Here is a 15,558-nt window from a genome sequence, read left to right as displayed (position 1 = left end):
AACAGCCGCTCTAATTTGGGTGGGGATTGATACAAAATTTAGTGGATTATAGGCTGATGTGGATGTAAAAAGTCATATCCGTTGTGAGTAGTATGTAGGTGATGGGTTTGAGACCTTATCTACTCCGCACCCGCCCACCCCATATCTGCACGTTCACTAATTACTATAAATTTGGATTATTATGAATTTAAGAACAATTTTAGAGACTATTCTATAAATCTTAAGATTTTATAGTACATGACTTGCAATTTAACCAAATGTTAGGGTATAAACATTTTTATAATTGAAGACCATTGTTTGTAACATGTGAGGTTCCTTCAGGCGGGTATGGGATGGGTGGTGGGTATCCAGTTAAGTAATAGATGTGGAGATGAATTTGAGAATGTTCCAGTGTGGGCGGATGCGGATTTAAAAATTTTACCCGTCATAAATGGTCGATATATGATGGATACAAAAATATTATGTGAGTATAGGAATTGGAAAGGGGTATATGCACCTGCTCCGCCTATTTGCCATCCCTATTTATGAATGCATCAAGCGTGCATTATTATTCATTTCTCTTTTATGCATAGCTTCACACTAGCATTTCCTAGCAATACTTGGATTTTCAAACTACCTTCATCACCATGCTGGCTTTGTAGTTTAATAGTCATAATTTATTACTAATAATTACCCCTTAATTATTTCCCAAACAAAGAATTCGAGTTCAGATTTCCCTTGTAAGATCATACTGTGAATACTTGCAGCAGGAGACATGGTGAATAGGGAATCATCCTGTGGAATGTACATAAATAAGAGGAATTTAATTTTATTCATAAGGCAAACTTATATGATTAGATTTTACAACAGTGTTATAACAATTTATATATCCTATATCAGATAAACAATCTGCCTCGACTATTTCCAAATAAGAGGTTGTTCTTTAGGATACAGTACTAATTTACAGAGTCAGCCTACATTGTACAAAGAAACAATCTGTGCAACTTTGTGAGTGAGTCCTTCAAGGAGTTGTAAACCTGAAATTATCCAAGAAATAATTAGCAAGTCGTGAGACAACCAGTATGTGATTTCTTCATTTCTCCATATCTGTAAACAAACCTAAGATTCTGTTATCGACATACATTTGCATATACTGTATATATTATAATACATGTGAAGGCCAATCTCGTGATTGACATCCATTGCTCTCAAGTTCATAAGCACTGTGGGAAAACAGTTCCTATTTCACTCAGTTCAACATTGTTGCAGATAGCTTTGGCAGTTGCATCTCCTTGTTTCTGTAAGCAAACATTTTGCAACAAAATCCCTTGGCAAGGATGAGTCTTACTGCAATCAAACTTTATTGCCACTTCAGAAGCACTAGTCCCTATGATGTTCTTATACACCACACTTCTCATCTGAACTGCAGAGCTCTGCACGGATTAAAACGAATCGATTCTTTCAACATTAGAATCAATAGTAGGTTACTCTTTTGCATAAATAAACAAACAAGTAGCATACTATTTCATCACCTGTTCTTTGCATGGTTTATCTTGGTCACAGTAGTTTTGGTCTATGATGATAGGGTTGGACACATTAAACATTTCAATGTTTTGAAATATGATGTTGCTTTCACTTCCTGACCCTCCCTGCTGACCATTAAAGTTATTACAGGATTTTGAATCCATATCATACATATTATTTACAGTGCTGCACTTGCCTGCCATGTCTTGATCCTGACTCCATTTGTGGTCCCAACAAGCTTAGCTCCATCAACTGTCACACCCGAGACATAAGCCTTTGAATTTTTAGATCCCAAGCTCCCAATACTGACCGCCCCATCATCAAAAATCAGATAGATGTAACATAAATAGAAACATTGTAAATCATCAGTTCAAGCTTCATTTGAAGGTTGAGAAAAAAAGGGTTACAAGTTTGTAGGGTTAAAGACCTGATTCCATGACCAGGTCCATAAGTTATATTCATGCCTTGCACATTTTGGGAGCCACTTACAATGGAGATACAATCATCGCCTTCATTTAAAAGCAGAACATGATGATCGAAATCAATATAGAAGGATAGTGAGTTTTGATTGAACAAATTTAGATTTGTTAGTACATCATAATCATACCAGTTGCTATGATAGAATCTGTGATCCGTATGTTTTGAGTATGAGAGAAAATGAATCCCATCAGTATTAGGACTTTTCTCTGGGGCTGTCACCATAAGACCAGCAGCTTGAACATTGCTGCATTTTTCAAAAGAAACATGGCTGTGTTGTTCATCTTGCATGTTCAAATTTTGCACCATCAACTTTTTGCTGTTGTGTAGAAGCTGAGAACATGGAACCACACTTTGTAGTTTACACCATGGAACTTATATAACTTAACTTTTTGACTTAGTATTTAATTTAACTTCACAAATCCATCACATGTTTTACTTTTCTAATAATGGATAAACTATATAAATGGTCACTCATGTTTAAGTTTCTTTTTTCCAACTGATGTTTCAAAACTAATGATTCAATCACTAATGTTAATGATTTATGAAAAAGCGGTCACTCGACGTTAACCGTTGTTATTGTGGGTGACGGAATGCTGATTTGGTGTGTTAACTAACTGGTTTGGCAGTTATGACGCCACGCGAGACCACCAGTTCGACTCCCCCTATATAGTTGACTGGCGTTTGACTTGCTTATGAAAAATAACAATGATTTAATAAAACATTTTTAGATTAATTAAGGTATAATTAATTAAGAGAAAGGTGGAAAATCAAGGGTTCATAACAAATAAAATAACTTTGAGAGAGAAAAATCCCTTAACTTATTTTATTCGTCTGAGAAAAAAAACCTCCTCTTCAATTAGCCGGTTAATGCATCACATCAGCATTTTTTCACCCACAGTAACAACTATTAACGTCAAATAATCGATTTCTTATAAATCAATAATATTAGTGACCAAATTGTTAATTTTGAAACATTAGTGGGGAAAGAGAAACATACTCAAATATGAGTGACCATTTATGTAGTTTACCCTTTAATAATTGAATATAACTAGACATGCTTTACATAAATTAAACCAAAATATTTGGTAAGAAAATATTAACCTACCGTTGGTGCATCTTTGCATGGCTGCAAAACAATAAAAGAAAGCGTTTGGTAAGGAAAAGGGAGGGTCATTAATAAAACATGAAGCAAATATGCAGAAATTATCATTTGAAAGTAGGGGTTACTAAAATTACAATATCTTTATTGATTTTGCAAGAGTTTTGTCACCATATCCTCCCACTACCATTAATGTTTCCACCACCTTGAATTATCAAATTATCAACCTCGTCAAAGATAGCCAGTGTATCGTATCTTCCATGTAATCAGACATATCATCAGATGCTTCCATGCATCCGTATATCTGCTCAAAGTTTTCATCAGACAATTAAACAATCTTCAGACGATAAATTCACACACAGGGTTTTCATTTCAAGCTCACCTGGAGTGTAAGATTCGACTTGCAGGGACCTGAAATTCTAATTGACTTAAGCTGATAGCATTTTCCTTGAGGCACCTCAAGAACAACTTCACCCTTGGACCAACAGGCTTCTTCCCAAGCCTTCTCAAATGCCTGAAAAACACCATTAATGCATAAATAGTGGTCTGCTATCGGAATAACGGTCGTTCCTGATTCAGGATGTAATTAACCTGAGTGCCGTGGATGGCATCGTCACCGGTTGCTCCAAAGTCATCAACATTAACTGTCTTAGTTGAAGGGGATGTGATGATACCTATCCTTTGAAGTTGATTCATCTGAGAGATCAAATCCTCAAAGTTGGCATATTGGATGGTGGTGAAGTAGGAAGGATAAGCTTGAGGATCATATCCAGCAGATACATCTTCAAAGTAATTATAAGGAGGGAATGGGCCCTCTTCCAATGAGTTGTAACGTGAGAATAAAGAGAAAATGGTTATTATGACAAGTTGTCTGATTTGTCCACCCATTTGTCCCTTGTTTTTGTAAGAGAAAGAGAAAAATACTGATTGGATGAAAGGTGAGGGAGAATTAGTATGGTTTATTCATTAGATTATATATTTATAGGGGAAGAAGATTTGAGAAAAAGGTGAGAGATTGCTTGGTGACTTTAGGCAACATTCTTTGAGGTATGGGCTATAAGATATGAGATTGCTTATTAATATTATCATGGGTATTCTTTTCCTCCGGTTAAGTTTGGAGGGTTTTTTTAGCAAGACTTATAGTAGTATTTCTCTTTTTACCAAAAAAATAATATAAAAAAGGATGTCAAGTGCTTTAATTTTTTATTTAAATATTTTAAAATTTAAAAAAAAATAATTTGGCCGCCTAAATATTTTAGAAGTTCATATTAAACTTTAAAATTTTTTAATGTTCTTAATTAAACCTCATCCCATAATTTCTAAAAATTCTCATTTAAGTCTCTCAAAATTTAAAAAATTTAGTTAGACCATAAATTTTTTGGAAAATGTAAACTAAATCCTTTAAAATATTTAGAAATTTTAATTTAAACTTTTGATTTTTTTTTAAAAGTTTTAAGCTGGTCCTCTCAAATTCTGCCACTACTAGTGACATAATAAAATACTAAGTGTTGAGACATATTTCTCATGAAATGGGATAACAAACACAATTTGATTATGATAGAAACTTATATATTTATTAAGTGATTTTAGTGGTTTAGAACGATATCTTTTCTTTGATGATTCAAATTTAAATACTAAGTATTAACTTGTAGGTTGGGTTACCTTGCTTGTAGAAACAAGGCGATGAAGCGTGTCGCCTGAGGATTGGTGAGTTCCTTGGTACCAAATCAATGTATCACAAGGTGTTGAGGTCATAGTTTGTTTGAGCGAAGGAGATGGCTTTGGAGTGGAACATACATATATTATGCATATTGTGGATGATGAATGCAAATGATCCCTAAATAAACTTTTATTATCAATATCTTGTTCCTCCACCAAATGATTGTACACCGTGAATAAGCAACCCATAAGTACTGATTTCAGTTATGACATTGGGAAAACAAATCCCATGCCAACTCATGGTTCTTGCAACCTTTTGTATTAAAAATAATTCCTAACCAACAGGTCCATTTTTTAGATTTTGTGGCCCGGGCGAACCAATAAATTTAGCCCCTAATCAGGGATTTAAATTATAGTTTGTATTTGTATCTTCAACCGCGTTATGCTTATTGTTACTACGAACATAGCTGATGATATTGTGGTCAATGCAAGTATCATGATTGCGCTTTTTTAATAACATATGTTATTGTGGACATAACGGTTGTAAATATCACAGTTTCAGAAGATGTTACTACTACATAACAGACATTGTTTTGGGTACATGTCATTATTTAAGTAATTGTCCTAATAACAAGTGTTGAATTTTTTTAAGGGTAGCTCCATCATAAAAAGCATTGGAAAAAATTGATATCTAATAACAAATATTAAAGAAAAAGCACTTTTTAAGAATGTGCTCATAATAACAAATATTAAAAAAATGGACCTCTAATCAAAAGAATTGAAAAAAATTGGACTCATAATAACAAATAAATATAGAAAAGAAATTGGATTTCAAAAGTATGTTCTAATAACAAATTTTGAAAAAAATTAGGCCCCTGATAATAAGTATTGATAAAATTAAACCCTTGATAACTAATGTTAGAAAAATTGGACTATTAATAACAAATGTTAGAAAAATAAATAAATTATAAGAGTTTCTTTTAAAAAAATTATTATTATTTTTTTGGTGGCGTGATTTTTAAAAGATCTCGTCTTGATTAATATTGTGTTTCCTTTTAAAATAAAAAAAAATCGTTTAAGGAGTCGTCACCAATATTTGATTAGGGTGTGATTGGACACCCTAAACGGTTGTCGTTTTAATAAAACAGTAATTTTAATTTTATTAAAACAGAGTTTTTAAGTCTGTGTTCCAAAGAGTTAAATTCGGAAGTCGATTAAGTATGAGGAAGGGTTAGTACCCCAAAGTGCTCTAAATCAGTACATAGTCAATTAATTAGTTGTCTTTGCAAAGGGATTTACAAGTTCAAATTTAATTTAATTTTTGACCCCTTTAAATAATACTTCTTGAATTTTAGGACTACAAATGACAATATTTAATTATTTTCTATCGAGAAGAAAATACCTTTAATACCTTAAAGCAGTCATTTCTTACTCCAATTGAAATAAAGAAATATTATTATTCCATTCTAAAATTCATTATTAATTCGAATGCATGAATGATGATAAAATAAAATAAAGTAAATTAAATTAAATTAAAAATTACCAACAAATTAAAGAAATATCATTATTCCATTCTAAAATTCATTATTAATTCGAATGCATGAATTATGATAAAATAAAGTAAAATAAAATAAATTAAAAATGATCAATCATTTTAGAGAGAAGAAGGATGTTCGATTATTTAAAGGCGTCGAGATCGGACCTTTTATAAGTTCTAACGATATTTTCTCAAATAATTTAAAAAGACGAACATTTATTTTTCTCTCGTTCCCAAATTTTAAGCGTAATCAATTTTTCGGGTTTCACTTGATGGGACACATTTTCATTTAAAATTATAGTAAGTGATTTTCTTATAAGTCAAGACAATCACTTCACAACAACTATAAAATGAAAGGGTGTTACCTTTAATCCAATTTTTTGAATTAAAATGAGTTATGCTTTTGAAGATCATACATATTTTACGGAAGTGATGTCATGTGACTAAAAATATTGAAGCATACATAGGAAAATAGCTAACATGCATGTAGAATAAAACAATCACGCAGTAATAAAATATGTGTACATTTAACAAAATATTATAAGCTTGTATACATGTCATAACATATAATATACGTGTGACTTATGTTTACCAAATAACTAACACAAATTATATTAAATACATACATGTTTCGGAAAGCAAAGATATAAAACCACGCGTACCATTCAAAAACATTGATAAAAAAAAAACAAAATCTCTGGAGGCTAAATGCACCAAGTCTAGTGCCAAAATCATGGACTAAAACGAATGAAGTTATTTAACTCTAGGTCCTAAACAAGTATGGACAACATTACAATATGCGATTAAATCGAGCAATAAATAAATAAGAAAGCTCAAGTATAAAAAAATAAAAAAAGAGCTTAAATCACAAAGGAACAAACATGTTTAAGGACGAAAAATTAAATTATCATAATATCCATGGCTCAAGTTAATAGAGATAAAACTCAAATAAGGACCAAAATAAGAGTTTTAAAAAAATCATTCCAAATGTGAAAAGTTAAAAGATAAGGGCCAACAAGCAAAATCGGCTAACACACAACTCACAGAAACCTTAGCGCCCAAACTAGAAATGTACTAAAGTCGAAATGGGGACCAAAATGTAACAACCTAAAACCAGGCAGACCCCCGCCGTAATATCCCATGCGGAAACGGATGACTCTAGACCTCCCAAACAACCCCGTTTTGGCAATGATATATATGGGCTATTTTGGGTAAAGTTGAAACCCTAAATCATTTGTATTATAATTTTTTTCCTTAAACATCACTCTCTCAGCCATTCTCTCCTTCACTTCCATTCCCTTTCTTTCATTTTATCGGCTAAACCACACGACCACCAGGCCGCCGCTCAAGAGCTCCGAAGAGGGTCGAAAAGCCCTCTTAACACTCCTCCTTTCTTGCAAACCAACCCCAACGCCTAAAAATACCAAACCCCGATGAATTAAAACCCTCAAATCCCTCAAAACGCTCAAAAAATCTTCTACGACTCAAGGGCGTTTTGGCTCCGGAGGACGACGACGCTCCTTTTCCGACGGGGAAGGTGAGATTTTTGTGTTTGGTCAGTTTTTGTGCTGGTAGGGTACTCGGTTCACTCATAAAAAGGAAACTCCCTTTGTTTGTTTTGGTTGTTGTGTTGGTTTTCTTGGTTTCGGGTATTGGTTGATGATGGAAAAAGGAGGGGTCATTTTTTCTGTTACGTTGATTATGAGATGAAAGATGGATTTTTTCTTTGGGGTTTTTGTTGATCTCTTAAGGATGAGATCGTTTGTTGGTTGTTTTATTTTCGGTGTTGTGTTGGCTGTAGAAGAAAAATGGTTGATTGATGGTTTTTTTTGTTTTGCTATGGTTTTCTGATGGGTTGGTTTTTTTATTGGGTTCTCTTTTTTTCCTGATGAAAAAAATGATAGATGATATATTCCCCATATTTCTTTTTCATTTTTGATATGTTTATTGTTTTTTTTTTTGTATGCACGAGACGAGGACTCTGCATGGCAGAGGGATTTCGCCCCTCTCGTCGGCAGACTGGTCTGCAGTTGTTTTGGACCATTGCAACAGGTACAATCGGTGGTGGCTGCACGGATCAAATCCACGGGTGTGTGGAGCCTTCAAGGGTGCAAGCGTGTGTCCTACGCGCCTATAGATCGGACGGTTAAGGACCAGTTGGAAAATGGATCGTTGGATCGCTCATCACATCCAACGATTGTAACGTGTTGGCGACACTGGGTCTAATATTAGGGTAAACCCTAAATACGGGTGCCCAATCTGATTCGTTCGATCTCTCTTCAATCTCACAGTTGGCATTTTGGCGACGATAGAGATCACAACGGCAGCTAGGGTTTCCCCCAAGCCCTTAACCGTTTGAGCTATCTCCATTTCGGGCCTCCACTTGCTGGTCCATTTGTTTGAATTGTTTTTGTAATTTTGGGACTGCAAACACTGAATAAGATTAGTGCATATATTATTTATTATTATTATTATTATATATTACATATATAAAAACATATTTGATTTAATATATGAATATAATATAAACACACAGCTATACTCCTTATATATGTAATATTATATATGTTTATCGACATAAATATATAATTATATAAATAATAACAAAATATATAAATACACGCACTAGTGAAGGTAACTAAAAATTAACCCCCTATATAATTAATGATAATAATATAACCCATAAATATAACTAATAGTAATATATATAATCATAACTAATAGTAATAATAATTAATAACTACCCCATATATAAACAAAAATAATAATATAATATATATTCCCATACAACATGCACACTATCTACATATAATTAAGCAATTAACCTAGTAAACTCTTATATTTAAAGTAATTAATAATATATAAATACAAATGAAATTGGGATGCAATCCCCAGACAAAATGAGCATCTACAGTTTTTCCTCTTTGGTTATTATTGTACAAAGAAAATAGACCAAAGGATGATCAAATCTGTCCAGTTATGAGTAATTCAAAAGGTTAGTCCGTTTCACTACAACTTCAGGGTAGATCAAACTTGATCTGCTCCACTTTTTTGGGTAATTAGATCTTGAAAATTTTTGATTCACTTCACTGTTCTTCAGGGAAGATTGGATCGAACTTGATTTGCTTCAATGCTCTTCAGGAAGACCAAATTTGAAGGAATGAGGATCTGCTCCACTACTCTTTAGGGGATATCAAACTTATAAAATTTGATTCAATTCACTGTTTGCTAGGAAACATTGAATCAAGGTTGACTTGCTTCACTATTCTTCAGGAAGATCAAATCCGAAAAATGAGGATCTTCTCGGCTACACTTTAGAGGAGATCAGATATTTTAAAGAAATTTGATTCACTCCACCCCTCTTTGGAAAGAACTGGACCAAGATCGATTTGTTTATCTTGTCTTAAAGAAGATTGAATCTCTTGTGGAAATTCATCTCATAGCCATCAGATATGGAAATATGTCTTGACTTTGGTGTCATTCGAACCCCTCCCTTTTTAAGACTTCAAATCGGTTTCTTTTATCTTGAGGTTTCAACGTTACCCACTTTCGTCTTTCTCTTGAAAGACTTGTATATACTTAATTACATTCGTTATCATGTATTTATGAATGTCATGATCTTGTTTATGCCTAAAATGTGTGTAATAATGCAAATTTTAGTGCATCTTCATCTTCAAATGAGAATCATCTCTCATTGACCGCCTTATGACTCAGTCCAATCCTGGGCACAAAAATCACCAACGGTTCCCCACAGCTGATAATCTTGATCAGATACACCTTGGTTGCACATAATCTTCATTTTCTTCCTTCCCGTGAACATTCAATGGTTTCACAGCTTATATTTTCAATCTTTGATAAAAATTTTGGGTTGTTCCCATCTTGTAGATTTTTTTATAAACTTCATGGAGTCCATCACCATGCAAGCCTCATGCTAAAACCACTGTCAGCTTCAGAACATATGCACTTTTCCAAAAAAAAATTGCATAGTAATATACGATGATCTCATGTTTTCAAGTTAAACTACATATATTTAGTTTCAATATAGGATGCTTGCAAAAGAATGTCAAAAAGAAAAAGACCTCTTTTTATTTATATAAATGTAAAGAGCTTTTGGGTAAATACATGACAAACTTTAAACTGGGAAAACATAAAAGAAAATAAAGTAGGTGTCCCGAGATATCATCTTGAACCCCCTTTTATTTATCTTTCCTCTCTTCTTTTTTTTCATGTTATTTATTTTTTATTCATCATTCATTTTTAGGCAAAGTACTTCTTGATTGCATCAGAATTCACTAGATTAGGTAACTCTGGTCCATCCATCTCGGTGAGGATCAAAGCTCCTCTAGAAAAGGCTTTCTTCAGAACATAAGGCCATTCCTAGTTTGGTATCCACTTTTCTTGTATATCTTTTTGAATGCGTAGGATCCTTCTAAGTATCATATCTCCCTCATGAAATTCTCGTGGGTAAACTTTCTTATCGTGACTCATATCATGCGCTTCTGGTTCATCTGCCCGTAACAAATAGCTTTTAATCTCTTTTCTTTAATAAGATTCAATTGGTTGTACCTAGCTTGCACCCATTCTGCCTCATCTAGCTTCACCTCTGACAAAACTCGAAGTGAGGGAATTTTTAGCTCAATAGGTAACACCACTTTCATCCAATAGGCCAAAGAAAAATGAGTGGTTGAAGTTCGATAAGCAAACAGAGCGGATGGTAACTTCTCATAACAATCTTTATATGTCTCAGTCATATTCTCGATAAGCCTCTTAATGTTCTTATTAGTTGTTTCAACTATCTCATTCATCTTCGGGAGATAAGTAGTGGAATTATGATGGTTTGTCTTGAACTACTCACAGACTGATTCCATCATCTTATTGTATAGGTTCAAGGCATTGTCGGAGATGATTCTTTCTGGTAAACCACAAAGACAAATGATTTCTTTCTTTAAGAGCTTATATATTGTGGACTGAGTGATATTTGCATAAGAAGTCGCTTCTACCTATTTAGTGAAGTAGTCTATTGCTACTAAGATGAAACAATGATCATTTAAAGCCTTGGGTGAAATTGGTCAAATGACATAAAGATCCCACATAGAGAACGGCCACGAAGTTGTCATCACTTACAATTGATGATGAGAGGTATGTATCTTGTCTACATAAATATGAACTTGTGACATTTTCTAGCATAATTGATGCAATCGGTCCCCATTGTTGACCAATAATACATAAATCTCATTATTTTTCTAGCCATTGCATGTCCATTGGCATGGGTACCTCACACTCCCTCATGCAGTTCTTTGAGGATTGTTTTAGCTTCTTTGGCATTCACGCATCTCAATAGAACCTGATATTGACTTTTCTTGTACAATATTTCACCATCAAGCACATACCCTGCAGTCATCCTTATAATAGTTCTTTTGTCATTCTCGATTGCCTGCCCAGGATAACTTTGATATCTAATGTAGTGTAGGATATCGTGATACTAGGGATTTCCGTATTCTTTCACTTTTTTAATGTTATAGCAATGGGTTGAATACTCATAAGCATGCATCTCAATGGGTATAATATTTGAGTGTTCGTTTACTTTAAATGATGTTGCCAAAGAGCCAAGACATTTGACATTTGATTCTCTTCTCTTGGGAGGTAATTGAATGTCACTTCTTCAAATTCTTCGGTAAGTTCCATAATCAATATATGGTATTCCACCAGTTTGGGATCTTTTGTTTCCCACTCTCCTCTGAGTTGTAAATTACTAAAGTTGAATCCACATATACTTTGAGTGTCTTTACTTTACGTTTAATGGCAGCGCTGAGACCCAAAATACAAGCTTCGTACTCGACCGTATTGTTTGTGCAATCAAAATTTAGCCGACTGGTGAAAGGATAGTGTTCTTCTTTAGGTGAGACCAAAATTGCCCCAATTCCATGCCCCAAGGAATTTGAAGCACCATCAAAGTTCAAATTCCAATGTTTATTGGTAGACGTAACTCTACTGAAATAGCCATTAGATCTTCATTTGGGAAATCAAAACTCAGCTGATCATATTCTTCAGAATCCTTGCTTTGCAATAAAATATGCTATGGTGCACTTTTTAACTACTTTCTGGCTTACGTATTAAATGTCAAACTCTGACAATAGAATATGCCACAGAGCTAATCTTCTAGGTAGAGCAGGTACACTCATCAGATATTTTAAAGGGTCAAGTCTGGAGATCAACCAAGTGGTGTGATACAACATATACTGCTTGATCCTTCAAGTAGCCCGAATCAAAGCACAAAACAACTTTTTGATCGGTGAATACCTTGCCTCGCCATCAGTGAACTTTTTGCTGAGATAGTAATTTGCTCTCTCTTTCTTCTTAATTTGGTCATGTTTCCCTAATACACACCTCATTGAGTTCTCAAAGACTGACAAGTAGAGAGTTATTTGACACTAAGACTGGGGTATTTGACAAATATTGCTTGAGTTATTTTTGTAGAGAAGAAAAAAAATGAAATCACATTTCTAGATCAATTGTGAGATAAATCGAGCGATCTAATTTAATCTCCCCAGGAATTATTGAACCTCTTTTTGTGTTTTTGGGGGTGGTAAATTTTGAATAGCTTTGACATTTTCTATACCTATTTCAATCCCCTTTTTGCTTACTACAAATCCCAAGAGCTTCCTAGACGTCACCCATAAGGTACACTAACTTGGATTGAGTTTTAGTTAGTATTTCCTTAATCTCTGGAAGAGTTTCCTCAAATTCTCAATGCGTTCTTCCTCTGTATTAGCCTTGACAATCGTATCATCAACATAAACTTCTATTTCTTTATGCATCATGTCATGAAACAATGTTACCATGACTCTCTGGTATGTTTCCCTATATTCTTTAGCCCAAACGACATCAACTTATAGCAAAATATTCCACACACGGTGACAAACGTAATATTTTCCATATCTTCAGGGTGCATCTTTATTTGATTGTATCCAGGGAACCCATCCATGAATGAAATTGAGAATTTCTAGCATTATTGTCCACCAACAAGTCTATGTGTGACAAGGAAAATTATCCTTCGAACTGACTCTATTGAGATATCTATAGTCAACGCACATACAAACCTTCCAATCCTTCTTTGGTACTAGGACGATATTTGCCACCCATTCAGGATAATTAACCACTTTAAGGAATCCAACATTGAAATGCTTTTTCACTTATTCTTTAATTTTTAGCAGTATCTCATGTCTCATTATTCCAAGCTTTTGCTGCACAGGTTTACATTTCGGTTTTATCAACAATTTATGTACTACCAATTATGTATCCAAACCTGGTATGTCTTCATATGACCAAGCAAACACATCTTTGTTCTCATGAATAAGTTTAACGAAACCTTGACGTCCCTCGACATACAAAGTGGTGCCAATCTTTATTTCTTTTCTACCTTTATTTGATCCCATATTCAAAGTTTTAGTAGGATCCTCATGAGGCAAAATCTGTTTATCCTCCCTTTCCACCATTTTTAGTAGTTCAGAAGGTAAGTCATATTCCTCATCATTATTATTACCCTCAACTTCCCCTTAACATATGGGCAGCTTGAAGTCAATCTCTAGGTCAGTATCATTGTATTCATGCTACTGATATATGAGGTCATGAAAAAATAACGAACGAGAGGATATATATACATATACACATATAGGAGAATTCATCCCATATCAAGATAAATAGAATGAAATAATATATACATAAATAATAAAGAACGAAGAAATGCATGGGAGAATGTTTACCACTTTATGAATTAATAGAAATGCATCTTTCATTGAAAATTAAAACAAATATATTAACCCTTTACATAAGAACCCATATTGCCCCAGGTTTAGACAACAGGGAAAGTTTTTTTTGTATTAATCTGAAAAAGTTATGTAAACTACATGTAACTCCTCTGCATTCTAATTGCTCAGCACAAAGCCTGGCGGTGCTGGATAGATGCCTACATCTCTTCCTTCTTTAGATTCATCGCCCAATATAACATTATGCCAAGATCTCCCAAGGCATCCTCGAAAATTGGTTTCTTAACTTGTTGTCTTCCTTGAAACATATACCCCCCAGACATGAAATTATCATACATCGGTGAGAAAGTCATCGTCTCCCAACTAAGGTCCTCTCCAACTAACATCGCTTTTCTCATCTCTTGTCTCCTTTTGATGCCCTTCAGTTTCTCTCTTAGAGTCAGTTGATATTCCAAACCAAAATGACCTCTCTTGGTGGTTGGAAATACAGGTTAATAGATCCCTGTAATAAGCTTCCTAACCCTTTTCTAGTTTTAGCTTTCCTTCCCAAAGTCAGCTTAAGTTCCATTCGGGTGTAGTTGGATAATCTAGGTTTGGACATCTTTCTTCCCTCAGCCATGAATGTTGCATTGATAAAATCTATAGATTTGAAGGAACACTCCACAACTTCCTCATCTCTTTCAACATAAAGGGCAGTAGTGGAAACAAAAGCAATAATGTCTTCCTCGGGATTGATGCATATCAACCTCCCATCAATCACAAATTTAAGTTTTTGATATAGCATGGATAAAACTACTCATTCCTAATGGATCCAATGCCTTCCTAATAGGTAACTGTAAGTATGCATGATTTACATAATAAAGAACTTGACCTTATAAGTAGATGGGCCAATAGTTAGAGGGATGTTAATCTTCCCTACTAATTCTCTCTTTATTCCATCAAATGCTCGAACAACGCTCTAGCAATTCCTCATATGTGTACTGTCGACAGGCAACTTCTTTAGGGTTAGCAATGGCATTACATTTAAAGCAGAGCCATTGTCAACTAACACTTGAGATAAAACATGTCCATTTCACCTTACAGTGATATGTAGAGCTTTGTGACTACCAATCATCCCAGACGAGATCTCATCATTAGAAAAGGAAATAAAGTTATCATCTTGAATATTTGCAACCAATCTATCTAGCTTGTTTATGGGTAAATCTTTCGGCATAAAAGTTTGATTCAAGACCTTCAACAAAGCATCTCGGTATGCCTCAGAGCTAAATAGAAGAGAAAGAATTGAGATACGAGAAAGTACCTTGTACAATTGTTCAACGATGATATATTCGTTGTGTTTCAAGAATTTCAGAAATTCTATAGCCTCGTTCTCTGTCACTGTCTCGTTGATGGTTGGGTCATCCTCTTTCATCAATAAGTCAACTTTCTTTCCTTTATCAGTGGCAGATAGTTTCTCAAGTTATTTAGGATTATCTAAGGAGTAACATCTCCCACTCATGGTGAAATGGCGTACT

The 15,558-nt window shown here is 34.2% G+C and overlaps 1 pseudogene; it reads right to left on the bottom strand.

Moving 5' to 3' along the window:
* Positions 1-1,180: 1,180 nt before the first annotated feature.
* LOC120212246 lies at positions 1,181-3,978 on the bottom strand (annotated as a pseudogene).
* Positions 3,979-15,558: the final 11,580 nt, after the last annotated feature.

Source organism: Hibiscus syriacus, unplaced genomic scaffold (assembly GCF_006381635.1).
Source record: "Hibiscus syriacus cultivar Baekdansim isolate YM2019G1 unplaced genomic scaffold, ASM638163v2 tig00110009_pilon, whole genome shotgun sequence".
Lineage (NCBI taxonomy): Eukaryota > Viridiplantae > Streptophyta > Magnoliopsida > Malvales > Malvaceae > Hibiscus > Hibiscus syriacus.
Note: the sequence above shows the minus strand (reverse complement) of the source record. Positions and strands in the feature narration are given on the sequence as shown.